This window comes from Candoia aspera, chromosome 1, assembly GCF_035149785.1.
Source record: "Candoia aspera isolate rCanAsp1 chromosome 1, rCanAsp1.hap2, whole genome shotgun sequence".
NCBI classification, from domain to species: Eukaryota; Metazoa; Chordata; class Lepidosauria; order Squamata; family Boidae; genus Candoia; species Candoia aspera.
Genome location: NC_086153.1, coordinates 177,724,863 through 177,741,881, shown reverse-complemented (window position 1 = coordinate 177,741,881; position 17,019 = coordinate 177,724,863). Strand labels below are relative to the sequence as shown.

The following is a 17,019-nucleotide window of genomic DNA, read 5'->3' as shown; positions in this document are numbered from 1 at the left end:
CCAGCCCACGCCAGAGCTTCCTGTCGGTCGTCAACACCCCCAGCTCCCCCAGGGACGAGTCCATCGCCTCTAGAATATCATCCATCCACCTTGCCCTTGGTCGGCCCCTCTTCCTTTTGCCCTCCACTCTCCCTAGCATCAGCATCTTCTATGAGTCAAAAACTCACTGAAATAAAAGGATTTTAAAGGCCTTCCAGAATACATGGACAATTAAAGACACACGTACCCCCAGCATATTCCACAATGGGGGCCATTACTGAGAAGAACTGCTTTTTAGCTCATATCCCTCTTATCTGCTGTGGAGGCAGGGAAGATTTTAGGCCCTTTCTCAATGTTCATGCTGGGCAGACAGAATTATGCTTGGTAAGGTGATGCTTGGTAAGGTGATGCTATCCCAAGTCTGAGCTTTATTGGTAATAAACATAATTTTGAACTGGCCCCAGAAGCCAATATGTACAGTAACCTTATCATACGTGTAATTCTACAAGAATGGGCTGCCCCAGCTCATAATCTGTCACTGAAGATAACCTCACATAGAGCACAATGCAGTAATCCAGTCATGAAGTGATCAACGTGTGACCCACTGTTGCCAAGGCTTCTATTTGCCAGGTTTATTTCTACTAAAATTGGCAATTTGATGGAAAATGGAACACATGTATCTTTTAGTAGAATTCATTATGAAATTCTTCCTAGTTTGTATTTTAGTATTGCCATGGATCATTTTAGCTTTTCAGAATGTGATCATATGTGGGGAAAATAGGAGGAGGAAGGAGTATTAGGTACTGTATGTTCACCGCCTTGAGTTATTTATAAAAAAAAATAATTAAGGTGGGATAAACATAAAATGAATGAATGAATAAAAAAGAAAGTGGTACTAAAAGATCTGAGACTTTGTTTCACTTATAGCAATTAGACATGTGAAATCAAATAATGAAGTAATTACTGAATATATACACAGGAGCCTTATTTTTTTATCAATGCTGTAGGTTACAGTCAGATTACAGCAGTTACACTATTTTTTAAAAAATAGGAATTCTGTGATAATATAAAGATTGTGACTTAGAGCCTTTGGGGGATTAACTGGTCTGTCTTCTCAATTTGCATCCTCTGCAAGTTATCCTGTAAAATGGGCTTCCCTGTTTGCCTTTAACAAAGACTTTCCTTTTATTGTTTCAGGAACTTCTAGTAGGTAAGATTTTATACATTTTGTCATTGTTCTAAGCATCCAATATATTTTGCCTTTAACAAAGGTTTCATCCCATGTCTTTTACAGTTTTATTGCTGTTCTGTGACCTTGTTTTAAAATACAAGTCATACTGGGTCCCTTTAGATTAAGTTATTTTGGAATTAGTGGCAGAAGAAATCCTCTACCTTTTTCTACAAGGAACTGTGCTGGAGACTTTTATACAGTTAGAAGTTTTTTTACATGGATCCTTCAATTTTTTAGGAGAAGCCTCTTTAAATTTGCCCAGCCATCAACCTCAGTATAAAGATTCTGAAAAATGTTTTCTTTATAATTTAGTTTCCTGCCCTCTATTCAAGTCTGAATTTGTCTGATTAGCTCTGGCCACTTTCTATGAAATGTTGAGTCCTTGTCTCACACTTGCTTAAGCCTTGAAATCTAATGTATATTTTAGAGAGCATCTTCTGAAATATGGAGGGAAGAATCACAGTACAGGTATTTAGTCCTTTCACTGTAAGTCCCTTTGTCACACAGATACCAATGCAGTCCTACCAGTACAGCACTAGGACTGTTGGAATTTGACTCCTTTGGCAGAAATAGAAAATCTGATGAATAACTTAATTGTACTATTCATTCCCAATTCGCTGGACTGTTCCTGCAGAAGCTGGAACTATTTCTATAACAAAACCACACATAATTTCACATCCCTCTCTAAAATGGTATCATCTTTATTACTCTTCCAGAAGATCTAATGATTTCCATAGTATATGTACAATGCCAAAAGAAATTTGCATCAACCAGAAGCCTTTGGACCCTAAGAAATAGTTCATCAAAAGGGTTTGAGATAAAAGCTGTTACATTACTAGTAGATCTACTGAATATTGTGTTTACTACCATCAGACTCTTTATCATAGCTTTTTAGCTTTTTGTTCTGGTCTCTTTTTATATCTATATATTTATGGTTTATGCAGATCATGTAAAAGTTTTGTCAACTGGTTATAAAAATAAACCAAGTTCCTTGTTATCGTATGTGTCCTACAGATTCTGTTTCTCCTATACACATTCTCATTCAAGCCCACATTTCAAATATATCTACAGTTCTCACATTAATTTTACTGTTTAGCCATATATTAGCATATAGTCCTCAACCTTTTTAGATCATGGGCTCATCTGGAAATCGGAGAAACAGTTACAACATGACTTCTTTTCAGGACCTGCCTAGTTAGATAGGACAAGAAATTGAGAAAGAGGTTGAATTTGGGACGCAAATATCAAATCACACACATAACCCCCGTAGCAGAACAAAATATGATTCAACAAGAAAAACTGATGTGGCTCAGAGAGAAGCTACGTGTCCCAAAACTGAGTTTGAAGCAAAGAAAAAAACATTCTCCCTAAAAAGTAAACAGACATTAATGCAACTATCAGCCAAATAGGAAGCCAAAATATTTTCAAAGAGAATAAACCTCAATTCTAAATATCTCTACAGTGATGACAATCATAATTTCATTCAGGTACAAACTGAGACCTATTCTCAAATACCTGTACATAGTATAATGAACACCCATTTTGCAGAAACTGAACTTAATTGAAATAGTACCTTATATTTTTATTCATCTTTTAATTCTACCTCAATTTTCTCTACCAAGGTACAGGACTATGATATGGAACACTGAGAGAAAAGGAAATTGCTGATGATATCAACTATATTTTGTAATTCTCAGTCAGTTTTCCCATGCTAGTAAAAACCTATACATACACTGGCTTGATTTTTTGTTGTTGTTGTTCAAGAATATATGCAAATTATTATACTCTTGTGTTCAGCTGTAACTCTTGTATAGCTGTCAGTGCTAACAGACATAGTTAGTCCCTTTATTATACACTGAATCCTTGTTTTTTCTACAGTTTGCCAAAGAACAAGAGCTAGAGAATGTTGTTATGCAACTATTTTGTTCTTTTTTTCCAAGTTTCCCCTTGGAAAATGAATATGATCTTACAAGTTTAGTTATTTAAATGCATATGCAGCATAGTAGTGCTTGTTTGACTGAAAATAGAGCTTCCCCAAACAGGGAGATTCATTTTTTGAATTTTTAAATTATTCTTGGTGAACTGACAGAGGGGACAAAGGGTTCGCTCATATATGTTTCCTTATGGAGATCTGCAGGCTTCAGTTCTCTCATCCCTACTCTTCAACAACTATGTGAAATCGCTAGAAGAGGATATAGTAATGATACCCAGCAGTATGTCTCCTTCCCAGAGATGCTGTGGAACCTATGGGGGCCTGGATGGGAAAAAATAGGCTGAAGTTGAATCCTAACAAGACAGAGCTGCTGCCTGTCCAGACCATTTGGCTCCCTGTTTATTCCAGTTTTCACTTTAGATTGGGCAGCAAGTCTGTGATCTGGGAGTTCTCTTGGATTCATGGTTATTGCTGGATTCACAGGTGAAGGCTGTGACCAAAGGGCCCTTCAGCTAGTGCATCAGCTGTGGCCCTACATGGAATGGGAAGCCCTGTCAACACTAAGTCAAGTCTTCATCATTACTACTCTAGACTATTTCAATGTCCATTACATGGGGCTGCTTTTGAAGATTATTTGGAAAATGCAGTTGGTGCAAAATTCTTCTTCATTTGTTGACATTGATGAAAACTGTGGCTTAGCTTTTTTCAACTTTTCCTTCTGTTCATGATATACTCTCTCTTTGACTATTTTCTCTCTACCTCTCCCTTTCTTTCATTATATCAGTACTAAAATAGATATGGCTTCCACTATGCTTCTTGTCTGTAAGTCACTTTGTTTTTGCTTTATTCTCACTTTTTAAAATAACCTTATTCAGGAATTCTTTTTTTCAAAGCATGCAGACAATATGTGGTTACTTGCTCCTCCCCTACCCACTCAAAGACAAAGAAGGTCTGAAATCACTCAAACCTATCACAAATCAAGTGATTGCTTCTGAAAGGCATCAGTATGTCAGTTATTTACTATGGGGGGGGGGATTCTATTTTGATTTTCTGCCCCAAGCAAAAAAAGATTATATTGGACCACTCCAAATTTTCTACTGTATATAAAATCTGAAGATAAAATAGTTCTCTCGGTGCCTAGATCTGGCAACTCTATTCCTGCTTAACTCTTTGGATTATGAACATTAATATTCTCAAATCTCCATTCCTTTTGCCAGAAAATATTTCCTATGCTTTATTTGTTTGCACTGTACTCCCACATCCAGTTTTCACATGTCAACAATAATATCCTGAGTATTAAATGCCTTATTAGTTCTTCTTGATCTCAGTTAACGGAAAATAGTTTCCTAAAGGAAATCTCGAAGGTCAACTAGCAATTAACTGCAAGGTTCTGATTGAATATACTATTGATTGCTCTCACATTAGGCAGTTTCCTGTTTATTAAGCCTTATGGGTTGTCCAGGTGCCAAGACATTAAAATGTCAATAATTTATTAATGCTAAACTATCCCTGCTCCCCACCTGCTTTCTCCCAACAAATGCTCATATATTAAGACACAGTGAAATTATAGAAATCCTCACACTTAACTGAAAAATAAAAAATGCACAGACTAATAAATATGTCTGGGACTATCCTTTAAAATCTGTATATTTCTATCTGTATAAAGCTTTTTAAAAGCTTTAAAAACCCTTACTTTCTCATTCTACAATATAAGCACGGTAGTGTGTTGTTCTTTCTTAATATATATTTGAGGGGCATGCTTCCTTACACAACAATTTCCAATTTCTTGGATAAAAAATTATCACATTTTTGAGATTGAGCATATGGGATCTTCAGGACACACATGCACACATATTTTAAGAAGAAATGTAAATTCATAAACTATCTAATGCAAAAAAGAATGGTTTATACAGTATCTTCTATGATTTTAAAAGTGAATATTTAAATGTGATTCAAAAACCCTGGCTGAAAGGTAACAGAGTTGACAGGATCTTGCTGCTTTCATCAGAATGATGGAAATATTGCAGCATCACACTGCAAGCTCCGCTCTATTTGGAAGTGCGCGGAATGCTACAATGCACATAGAAAAGGGGGCTTGCATTGTGATATCACAACACTACTTTTTTCAGTCTTTCCCCCTTTCCCCCTGTGAAAAGGTAGTTCTTGGGAAGAAGGCTACAGCTTGAGTGCACAGAGAATCCTAATAGTGTAATGGTATGTGGAAACGACCTTGAGGGTTGAGGGGAAGAGACGCTGTCTAGGGAATGGCCAGATAAAAGGGGGAGGAGCCTGCAGCTGCATAACAGGTAAAGAAAGAGACTTAAAAAGGATCCGCCCTAACATATCAGGCTGTTAAAAGTGACAATGGGAGATTTGTATTTACAGACTTGCAAGATTCTGTTAACATAGCCTTATAATAAAGTAGAATTAGCTCATCTGGTCGTGTTTCCTCCCTGGTTTTCCTGGGTGGGCTGACAGATAGACAGCACACTGATTTTAGTTTCTTAGTGTTATTTCCATCCTCAAAGAATTTTTGAACAATTCAGGATTTTTTTTAAAGACTGACACAGTGCAATTGCATGTGCTGTTCTCCTTTAAAGTAAGCTACATTACATGCCACAGCTGCTACTATTTTGTCTCTCTGAATTCAGAGGTACTTAGATGGAAATACATACATATTCTTTCTCACTGTCTGGGAATTAGCTCTTTTAATTTGATAAGGAATTGTCTATATTAAACATAAACATTTACTAAGAAAAAGTTGATTTTAATCCAGGGTATTGATTTTTCATTTCTCCCACCAACATTAAGCAGACACTAAGTTAGATTTAATTAACAATTTACAAGAGAGAGAATTATTTAAGGGGATGTTCACATCTTTGGCATTCGATGTCTCAAAGAAATATAAAAAGAAGTTTTCATGAATTTAATAGAAAAGCACTTTAATTAAATGCTGTCAAAGACAACTGTATTAATGATTGCACACCAAGGAGTGCAAAGCTAGCCAAGTATATTTAGCAAATAGGAACTAGGCTTTGGAGGGCCATTACTATTTATGTTCCCACAGCAGCAGTGAGTCTAGATCACAGTGCCAAGTGAAACCAGTTATGTTATTAGAACTGATTTTATTTATTGAAGACTATTACAAATTTTAAATCCCAAAGGGCAAACATTTTTTACTTTCAAAATGACACAAAATTATTTCCTGCTAGTATGAAGGAAAACAGGAGAGAAAATTAAAAAATAAATACTAATAATTACTTAGCACTTAACTATTAGAAGGCTATTTATAGACATATTTTAAAGACCAAATGGAAATGTTACCATATCTCTTCTTAGAGTCTTAATCAATTGAAGGTATTTGTTGTTCAATAAACAGTAGACATAAATAAGCAAAAGGATAATTATTTTGGTAAACTTTCCATAATTATTAATGCCAGTTCAAGGGTATCCAAGTAGCATACTAAGGTCTGCAAACCTCTGGAAGCTCATGGCTTGTAAAATCAAAGACTGGCTAGAGTTAAGGAACTAACTGTCACAAAAGAGTTCAACAGAATATAGTTACCAAATAGATTACCAAATCGGCCAAGAGGTCCTGAATAAACAATTTGCATTTCCTATACAATGATGGAAGAGCACATGTTCTCAATTTCAGATACCACCATCAGTCCTGATGCCTGAGCTAGAAGCAGAATGGGAGGGAATGTCCTCAGTGTTCCCCCCCCCCGCAAAAGTAAAGAAATCTAACTTGATATTCTTATATAATCAAATGCCCTCCAAATAGCCTATCAACAATTTTCAGAGAAACAAACTGACACTGTGAGAATGACTATTTCTCATATTTCCAAGTAAAAGGTCTGTTCCTAGGTGCAGCTTCCAAACTGGAGTGGATCTCAACTGTTGCAGGTAAATGGCATCCCATACATTAACAAAGGTACTCACTACTTAAAATAACAAGACAATTTTCTCTGACAGAATAGCTATAATAATGGCTACAGCAAACAAAAGTAGTAGTTTCTCCATCTCAGATTATATACCCCTATTTTTATGGCTTTCCACATTTTATAATGAATGACTTGTTCTGCTTTATACAAAATTCCACAAAATCATAGGCAACCAAAATATGTGGGGAAAGCAACTTTGTTCTATTCAGTCTGACACTTAGCTCTTGCTCATTTTATGGCTAACAGTTGAGAAAAGCACAAAAGTCAGTGATTTGTTCAGCTTCTTACAGCATTATAGCCATTAGAAAATGCAGCAATCAGAGCAAACACAATTAATTTTATATAATACAATATTTTATATATAAAATAGTGTATATAATTTAAAATACCCAACTTGAACAGTAGAAATTAGAATGAAGCAAAATCAGTAGAAATTAGATGGAGCAAAATCTTTCATGACACGCAGATCAGATCAACCTGCAATAAGACTGAGATGCCTCTTACAAGGTTATAGAAACTAAAGATGACTGTTTTTGTGTGGGTTCATGTAAGATTTAAAACCCTTACAGTACGTGAGTAGAGTCAATCCCATAGATCCTTTCCATGGAGTCTGCAACTGCTGAGAGGGAAAACAGTGATTTCATGGGGAGGAGATTTTTTTATTGTGGGCATTTAAATGTTACTTACAACAGCATCATAATACTGTATGAACATTAGGATAAACAACACCTTAGGCTTTACCATAATAAGAGTAAGAACTTTTGACCTACCAAAATACTACAGAAGATAAACTTTATGCATGGAGTAAATTATGCATTATCTTGACATTTTTAACAAAAGCAGACTAACTGGTGAGTCTTGCTTTGGAGGTGGATAAACTCTTACAATGCTTAGGAGGAGGGAGAGGAGTTTAACTCCTCCCCACTTCTATGCCCAACCCCAACCCCAGGAACTCAAATATGTTTTGCTTACTCAGTAACAGCCTGATCAATTAAACTCTATCACTGAACAATATATCCTCTGCTCTGTACATACGTTTAATATACCACCTGCATATAGCCTAAGCAGGTAGAAGCAACCCTCTTGTAACATATAGCCTGCTTTAGACATGATTACAGCATGCGACCTTTACCTGTGAGGAAGTAGAAGAGGGACAAGTGCTCAAGCTTTGCTTCTTCATACAGGGAAACTCTGCAGTAGGAAGACCCCTCTCCAGATTCAGAGGGGTGGAAGATCGCAACAATGTCAAGCCAATGTTTAGTCCTCCCTTTCGCACTGAAAGGCTAATCAGTGAAATAATGGCTGAAGAGGGCTTTTGTTTTCATACCTACCTACCTACCTACCTAGATAAATAAATAGATCGATTGATTGATCGATCAAACATAACCTATGGGATTACATGCTGAAATGTGGAATGTGGCCAAAAAGCATTCCCACTTATGAAGACCTACCCTGCAAAAAAAAATCTGCATAATTTCAGGTACATGCTTTTGGAAAAATAGCGCACTGAATGACAACTGAAAAGTTAGAGTGCAACCTTAGGGGAAAAAAATCAAGATTAATTCTAAATTCAAACCAGATTGGTATTTGAAAAACATTCTAGGAAACATTCTTCAAAGAAATAACATACGCTAAAAAGAAAATAAATACTGAAAATTTAAAATTCTGTTCCACAAAATAAAATGCCCTTTCTCCCCAAAAACTTTTATTGTGCACATCAATTAAGAAGCAACTCAAATCAATTTGAAATTTTTTCCACTGACATATTGGAGAGAAAAATAGTGTTATTTAATAAAAATATAGTTGTTGAATAGATCTAGCTTTTTAAAGTCATGTTTTGTTAAAAAGAAAACTGGAAAAAATGTAGTTTTCCTATTTTATATTTTTAAAAGAAAGCAATAAACTTCTACTAGCAATTATAAATAACTATTCCAATATGTTATTGGATTATTAAAGCATTCAAACCATACTGCTAATTAAGAAAAATTAAAAAGTCTGATTTTATATAAAATATACATTTATGGAAAATACCACTACCTATTGAGATAGTAAATTAGTCATAATCTAATCACAGAAAAATCTACCATTTTGTGCCTTCCACTGTGTCTGATTTTCCCTATCTCCCTTGGGACAGTCCAGAAAATGTATGATTAACATGTACTAGATCTATATAACTCAGAGCCACTGTCTATTTTTTCATCCTGCTAAGATCATACAAAAGTAAAGTAAGATTCAAGCATTGGCAGATACTTTTTTTTCTTGTTTAAACCTTCTACTTCATTCATATTTGGAAATGTTGATTTTGTACAATTTTGCCTCCAGCAGTTTTCTAGAAATGAATGACTCTGGAGGCTGAGAAACTGAAACCAAGTAAGTTGCAGAGAAATTATGTTATGTCTAGAAACAGATTTCCAGGGTGTGTTCACTCACATTTTTTTCCATTTTGTATCAATCCATAATGTTTATTTAAAATTTGCATGAATACATTATTTCAAACTTATTTTATCGTAAAGTATTCCTGTCTAAATATATTGTTCTTAAACTATTCATTACTACTTTTTTGTACATACATACACATATACATAGAGAGAGAGAAGAATGAGAATTTTATCACAAAAATTTAGCAAAGCGTGACATCTGAAAATCAAATTGTAGTCTAATCCATAAATCAGTCATAAGGCTTAGGGCTGTGTTTTTAAAAGGTAAAAAAGGAAAATTATTTGTATAAATTCTATATTTATTTTCACTGAATGTTCTTTGATTTAGCAGAGACCCATAAAAAGAAAGGTGAATTTTTTTAAGCCCCCTGACATATATTCAATCCACTAAGAAGGAACAGCATGTGCGGTAACATGGGGAACCTTAAGAGAAAATGCCAGTTTTTTTTATGCTGCCTTTATCTGTCCTCAATTCATAGAACCCACCACCACAGTAAAGTCTTACGTGAATAGAAGAACAGCATGAGACACAACCTTATGACAATGTTGTTTCATTTGCATTAGTTAATAGTATCTGATATACACTTTAATATGATAGGTTTTGCATTTAAAATCTTAAGTGATTGGAGAAAAATCACATTACTGGAAATTTATCATATAATGTCCTATGTGAACTCTTTGAGAGAACACAGAAGATATGGAACAATTTCAAAAATGACAAAATATTTCTTGTCTGGGAATATTTTATTTTTTTCTAGATACAATGAAATAATAAAAATATGAAAGAGAACTAAGGATATTTCTCTTCCTTCCAATGTAAGTTATACTACAATTATATCCATATTCTTAATAAAGATCTGCAATATTTGGTATCCATGTTAAGCAGAAACAGCTATGTTTCAACAGTAAATTTCTGGCTTTCTACTGCAATTGTAATAACTATCATAACAAACTCTACTGGGTATCTCAAAGTCAATATAAAGGGCCTCAGTGCTTGTAATCTGCACCTTATTGGTTTTGTCAATATGCGTGCAAAGCTTGCAGGAACAAATATTCTAAGCTTCTATATACTGTCAAAAATGTACAAATGATACTTATTAAAAATACGGTGGTCAAACATTCATTAAAATGTGAACCACATGCATAGCCACATATTTCTCTATAGTGAGGCATCAAATTGCAAAAGATGGCAATTCAACTGTAGCAAAAAGGCAATAATTTTGTTTGGGAATTTCATTTGATTTTATGCATTCCATTCATTAAAATAACTATAAACTGCTGAGGCCTAACAAGCCCTCTCTCAAAATATTTAAACTGGGCTAGCCCATTAAAGGCAAAATACACCATACTGTACTCAATATTTGACACGGTAGGGGGAGGTATATTAATAGCTATTTGAGAAGGCATCTGATTTTTTTTTTTAAGGTAGGTGTCAGGCTGGGCAATATGGAACTTATGACAGGATATTCTTAAAGAAAGAGGATATTTATATCTCCTTAACTCAAGAATGAGTCATACATACTGGAAAATATTAGGCAACATTAACCTAAATGTATAACTGTCAGCTCTGCCTTTAATTAGCAATTTAATCTGTTGCCTAACTCCCCCCTCCTCCAAGTTTGAACTATGTAATAGTTTCCTGCATTGTATATTTTAAAACTATTTTATAACTTGTAAGGCAAACAATGCATGCTGGGATTTCTGTAGTGCTTTGGCTCTCAAGAGCAAATTTGTGTAGCTTGGAAAACAGTAACATCATGGATTTAAATATTTTATTGTATTTAAAGACACTGTATCCACTGCATTATCTACCTGGAAGCTTAGGCATTTACACGATGTATAAATCCAATTGAAAAGAAAGGAATAAATGTATTTGTAGCTAATTTTTCCCCCTGTTTAAATAAATCCCTGGGAAATTTTAGATGATCTTTACTTTGGATCATACAGACTCATCTGTGTATGTCTGAAGTCTTTCTTCTCTCCGAAAATCCATCTGCAAACTGATACATATTGTACCTGCTGATATGGCAAGGTCAGAAATAGGAATATGGCAAAACAAAACAATACAAAACTCACCCAGGCTTTCAGCTGTTTCCCTCAGCTCCCTTCTCATAGGCTAGGTTAAAATATTTTGCACCCATGCCTAAATGTATCCCATATAAGCCATTTATTTCTAGGGGTTTAAATGCAAGCCAAATTCTTTAATTTTTAGAATATCAACTAAGCTGTTCAAGGAGGTAAAACACTGGAATCATCCCACTTTATCCTCACAATGCTCCTAGGAGGAGAGTTAAGTTAAACATTTATTATTTACCTTTTGTTTGTTAGATTCATATCCCACCTTTTATTCAAGGCACCCCCTCCTCCTATTTTTCCCCACAGTAACAACCCTGTGACATAGATGGGGCTGAGAAAGAATGATTGGCCCAGAGTCACCCAGTGAACATGAGTTCCTTTCCTCTGGTTGCTTCCTTTTTTGAATGGAAGAAAGAGGCAAACAGACCGAAACACAACCGTTCCCCATCACACGTCTATTACCCAATACTCAGATAAGCAGGAATGAGCACCATATAAACAAGATCAAAGAAGAAGCAATACTCTACTCAGAAAGCAATCAAGGAATGAAAAATACCCCAATCAAGGCTAGTAGGCAAGCTACCACATAACAGCCAGCAAACTCCACTCTCCCACGGGCTGCTGATGTTACCTAACTTTATAATGAAACTCTGAAAACCAATTGTTTCAATTACAATTATCTTTCTTGTCATAGAAATATCCTTTGTGATTGCCTTCCTCCTTAGGAATAATCTCCTTTTTTATCTCTTTAGCAACTGCTCATTTTTATTCTTGAGTCCAAGAAAGCAAACAATTCTTTTTTGTGTGTTTTTTTATTCAGGAAAACAAACAAATGTTGACCACCCTCAATTCTTTGTGATCAGCTGTTAAGTTCACTAAGCATACTGACATTAAGCAACATTAACATTAAATATTAACAGATTTTTTACTTTCCAGTTGTATGTTCATAATGCTAAGTCTTTACTTCTGACTAACCAAGTGGTTTCATCTCGATAACTCAAAATTATTGGTATTTTGATTCCAGCCATTATGTTTTCTAATCCTACCATTCTTATAATATATTCACTGTATAAGTTAAACAGATAGGGAGATAATAGGCATCTCTTTCTCATTCCCTATTCTATAAATCACTTGGTTTTTCCAAATTCAGTTCTTACAGTAACAGCTTGTTTATTGTAAAGTTTCCATAAAGGAATAATCAGGTGTTCTGGCTGGCCCATTGTCATTAGTATATTCCTTATTCTGGCAAATGACCTGCATAATCAAGAGCCTTGCTGCAGTCAATGAAACAAAAGTAAACCCTCTTCTTATTCTTTCCATTATGCTTCTTATGTTAGCTATCTGCCCTCGTGGTCCCTTGGTCTTTTCTGAAACCTGCCTGTAAATCTGGCATTTGCCTCTTCGTGTATGTCTCTATCCTTCTTCGTAGGACATAAGCAAATCTCTGCTGGGGGTTCAGAAATTTATGCATTCTCTTAGTTTCCCTGTCTTTAGAACAGGTGTATACAGAACTCTAGGCCTGTACATTGTATTTGCTGCCTTACTGCTTAGCACTTTAACTGCCTCTTCTCCTCAGATAGTTGGTCTTGTTGCCTGTCACACTTTACTTTCTAGTGAAATTGGTTCCTGAATAAATTTTCTCTCTGCAAAAGTTTCTGTCTTTCTATAATCCCCTTATACTCTATTTTCTTTTTACTTTATTGTCTTACTAGATCTGTTTTGGGGCTATTCCTTTGTATTCTTACCTTAGCTGTAAATTCTTCTGTAACTTTTTTTTATTTTCTCGTTATTTTGCTCTCTGTTGATATTGTTGATATTGACATCTTTCTTTGTCCTTTCTTGCCTGGCACAGGAAGTCTCTGTTCATTCATCTTGCACCTTTCTTGTTGCCCAAGGCTTTAATCTTCTGACTTTCTTTGGCCATCATCATAGTTGGCTCTGAAAGCCACTCGGATCTTTTCCTCTTTGAAAATTTGGGAATATTTTTTCCATTTCAATTTTCAAAATGCCTCAGGTTACGTTTCACGTAAGTATAGTGAATCTGTTCCTTCTGACTATATATGTCCTTGAAAGAGAAGTTCAGACTTCCTTGCGGATTTCATCTGGCCACATCATCACTTCCAGATGTATTCATGGAAGTTAAAAAATCTTTCCCAGTAACTAGTGGAGCGCTTTCTGACCTGTGGGTCTCATTATTAAGCACTTGTGTAAAAGCTTCAGCCATGTCCACAGAGTTTTCTTAGCAACAATACAGAAATGGTTTGCCATTTGGGCTTGATTTTGGAGTTCCTTCTCATATAAGAATTGGCTTCTTTCATACCTGCAAAGTTCTCCTGCCTTCCAGTCTACTGTGGATAAATTCTAGCTTCAGCCTTCCCCTTTCTGACAGTATGAGAAAGGGTGGGTTTACCAAGAGCTCCTACTCTTGATGATGTAGCTCTTAAAGTTATTGTTTCTACTGGGTCCCCCCACCCTGCCAATCATGTTGCAGGGATAATCCCATGGTTGGGTTGAATTATACCTTGAAACAAATAGGTAACCAATGTATGTCTTGCAGGGGACATGCAGTGTGATGCTGCCAGTATGGACCAGTTTCAGTTTCTGAAAACTTTGCAAAAGTGATACCAAACATAATACATTGCAGTACTCCAATCTAATTTTGGCTAATACATGTATCACAATGGCCAGGTTTGACCTCCTAAGAAACAATCACAGTGGGACACCAATGAAGGTGGCACTATTAGCCACCACTTAAATAAACAGGAGCAAAATAGAGTCCCAAATCATTCAGTTTCACAAAACGCAGGTTTGTGATTATTCACAGGAGGAGAGCTAGTTCATCCCAAACAGGTTGAATTCTAATTCCAGAATCTGTCTCCTGGGAGTCCAGGATCTTGCCTGACTTCTCAATTTATTAGCCCTCATCCAACCCAGTATTGCCTTCAGATACTGTTTCATAAGATTATCATCTATCCTAGTAATAAATGAGGAGATCAAGCTATATGTCATATGCATATTGGTAAAAAAAAAAACACCCCAAATTCCTAGATTATCTGTCTCTGCAGTTTCATGTACATGTTAAATAATATGGAAGAAATCAATAATATGAAGGAAGAAAATACACACACTGATACAGATTGCTGATCTTTAAGACAAAAGCTGCCTCACTTACAAACTCAGCTCTGAAGCCAGACTTAAATAAGTCTAGATAATCTGTTCTAATGGACCCCTGGAATTCTAGTTGTGCATGACCAGTTGAGCTAATTTTGGATGGGGCTATGCATATGAATGCACATCCTATTAAGAGTAGTGCAGTGCTAACAGACATGCACACTGATGCACATTCCCATACAAATAAAACCACTGCTTCATTGTTCCAAATGTGCATGTGTCACTCTAATTATTTTTTCTCTCTCTGCAATTATTTTACTGATTTTATTTATTTTTATTAACACGATGTTGCTGAGGGTTTTTGTATTATTGTTACCCATCATGGAATAATTTTAAAAAGAACAAGGTAAAGTTTAGGATAGGTATGGATCAGAAATGTAATCCATTGATGTAACAAAGCATCACTATTTTTTAACAAGTTTCTAAAATAAGCTTTCTGGCATAAAAATTGGGGAATTCAGAACAATTATTGCAAAATAAAACATTTAGAATTCCTGAGAATGACACTACCATAGAGATTTTCTTACTACTTTGTTAAGAATATTGTACATGCAATTTTGGCATTATTTGTTGCTCTTCTAGATTATTAGTAGAAATGAGAAAAGAATGTGAGACATAGAGTTGCACAGTGCTAGTAGACTAACACACAAATCAGTAAGAACTTTGTTTCAGAAGAGACTATCAAACAAAATGTTATTGTTTGATAGAAAGAATAAATATTATGGGGTTGGTGAGGAAAATAGAGGATGTCAGGTTCAGCACACATAAACTGATTCAGCATATCCACTCATATCCAAATTCATACTGTGTATTGTGCAAATAGATTCTACCACATCACACAAAGAAGCACATATTAGCCAACATCACTCAAGACTGTCAATACAGTTTTACTGAGTCAAACAATATTGTATTGTGCTTTGCAGGTGACCACCAATATAATAATTACATTATTTAAACTATTTGCATTCTTTAAAAAAGTCTTGCAGGTATTCAGTATGCTATACAATTGTTTAATTCATTTTCATCTTTAAATGAACTTAGTTATATTACATTACATGAATGCATTTGGCATTCCCTCTCCTTCAGGCTTTATACTAATACCATTTTGAAAGGGAAAGCCATGATTCATGTTCAGTGGTATCTTCAGTTTTTTTCTTCTATTCTGTATGTACTGTAAAGGTTTCCCTTGACATTAAGTCCAGTCGTGTCCGACTCTAGGGGGCGGTGCTCATCTCCATTTCAAAGCTGAAGAGCCGGCGTTGTCTGAAGACACTTCCGTGGTCATGTGGCCGGCATGACTAAACGGAACGCCGTTACCTGCCCGCCGAAGCAGTACCTATTAATCTACTCACATTGGCATGTTTTTGAACTGCTAGGTTGGCAGGAGCTGGGACTAGCAACGGGAGCTCACCCCGTCACACGGATTCGAACCGCCGACCTTCCGATCGGCAAGCTCAGCAGCTCAGTGGTTTAACCCACAGCACCACCACGTCCCTTAGTGTACTGTATGTACACTAATATTTTCCATTAACTTCCAATGTACAGTAGAGCTGAGGAATTTTTCTGCAAAATTGGAGTTTCTATTGATGTCTCTATTTCTTCATTTAATATAGTATTATATGAAGAAACAGAGACATCAATAGAAACTCCAATTTTGCAGAAAACTTCAACTCTACTGCTTTATTTGGCCAATTTATGCATAGAATTAATTTTTTTTCTTAAAATGAAAAGCTTAAAAAATCAGATAGACAAGAGATCTCCAAGTGAATTAAATTATCCAGGTCAACTGCTAAACAAACTCTACTAAACATGGCTTCAGCTACAATTAGAGCCTGCATTTAGAGCTGATAATTTTCCTCTGAACTAAAATTGTTATACAATTTCTTTAATAGCCATGTGAAGCCATGTTAAATCTGGATTAAGGAAAAAGTTTCTCTACTTTTAGAAATATCTCTGATTTTATTACACTTTTATTATTTTTAGGGGGGGGGTTCAACACATTTTTTATTCTAATAACTTGGTGATTTCAAAATGCGGTGTGGAATAGGATGTACCAGTTAGAAGGTTAGACTACAACCAGGTAGATTCTGGCTTAGATCCAGTTTCAGCTATGAAAACTTACGTGATTTTAGGCCAGTCACCCCTCAGTTCAATCTACATCATTAGTTTGTCGTTGAGGGGAAAAATTGAAGAAAAGAATATTATGTTGGCTGTCTTGAGCTCCCAGGTGACAGGTGGGATAGAAAT

The 17,019-nt window shown here is 35.5% G+C and overlaps 1 protein-coding gene across 2 annotated transcripts in view; it reads right to left on the bottom strand.

The window, feature by feature from the left end:
- SATB2 (SATB homeobox 2) overlaps positions 1–17,019 on the bottom strand; it is a 132,016-nt gene that overhangs the window by 11,828 nt on the left and 103,169 nt on the right. The gene's annotated exons all lie outside the window — the stretch shown is intronic.